The following is a 1461-nucleotide window of genomic DNA, read 5'->3' as shown; positions in this document are numbered from 1 at the left end:
GTGGTTGTACCTTGAGTTGTTTATGTTGATGCATCTCAGTGCATCCAGTTTATACATGTATAAACGACACTTTGTGATTGCATCTGTTTATATTGTCGAACTTTTAATAACAAAAGATATAAAAATCCGTACAATCTGATCAAATCGTTTGCGGAATAGAGCAATAAAAACATTTGATACGCGAATTACAAGCTCATATCGATGATATGCATCGAAGGAGGACGTCAAGCTAACTCTGGTCACCTAAATGGTACATAAACTTTCAATATCGACAGATTTACACGCGGGTTGGGATGGTTTTTTTGGTAGCAGTATCATAAAGTGCGATTCCCATCGTCGTCGCCACGTCGTCGCGTCGATACCGCAGCGTCCTCGTGTCGCTTAACATTAACAAGCCTTTTTTCGGTTAGAAGAATATTGGGCGATTATCGTTTGTATGTGCCGCGTAATGCAAATGTTAGATCCTCAGAAATCATTTAGCTCGTTAAATGCTTTGCTCTTAAACCGAGGGTAAATTTTTAATCCACTTAATTTTCTGTTATCTGAAACCCTAAACAAATTATTTATATATTTTTATTACTCGTTTATTATAAGAATTGTATACTAAATTAACATTTTTGCCTAACGCTTTTATTGAGCAATAAAGTTAATTATTTATCTACAGATACTCAGATGGGATTTAGGACGAACATACAAACTGTATTATTCTTTTTTATTATTAAGGAACCCTGGGAAGAGTCTTATTGCTTTAATTTTTATTCTGCGCTCTGTCCGACGGCAGCGCTACGACGCTGCGACGCTGCGACGCTGCCGGCGCGCGTCGCGGATAAACTAAACATAAAAAGTCAAATAGGTAAACTGAGGACACACTGGCAGAAGCACATGACAATATTTAAAGGTCGATAGACAGGTTCCACACAGTGATATTATATTGCAGCTAAAAAGCATTCTTTGATGTCTCTAACAATAAACTCCTTTTATGTCAAATAACAATCTACACGGAAATTAAATAATACTATAGCATAGAGCACCTAATTACGTTTATTCGTATTGAGTTATCGCTTTTAAAAGTATCGGCTGAGTGCAGTGCGGGGTGCGCAGCGAGCGGCGGCGGACCTCAAACGGCGCCTCGAAAGCCTTTCCGTGTTCCGGCGCCCCCCGCCCCGTCACCCCGCCGCCCCGCACTCCCCCGGCCCTCACAATTAAATCGATAGCCTGATGAATTCTCGCACGGAGTCACCAACCAGCCGCGCTCCCTCCCCTTCCCGCACAGCCAGACTCTTTGTACATCATAGGAATTTGTCATTATACCTCGCGACATAGCAGTTGTAGAAACACACTACTGCATCAACATAAATAAACCACTTTTTAATCATAAAACGCTATAATAAGACAGAATGCTTATTGCACACAGACAAGAGTTTTATATTTCAAAAACCGCATTTTGTTGCCGCTTGTGGA

The sequence above is a fragment of the Papilio polytes genome, unplaced genomic scaffold (assembly GCF_000836215.1).
Source record: "Papilio polytes unplaced genomic scaffold, Ppol_1.0 DF824180.1, whole genome shotgun sequence".
In the NCBI taxonomy this organism is placed as follows: Eukaryota; Metazoa; Arthropoda; class Insecta; order Lepidoptera; family Papilionidae; genus Papilio; species Papilio polytes.
This window is presented reverse-complemented; position numbering follows the sequence as displayed.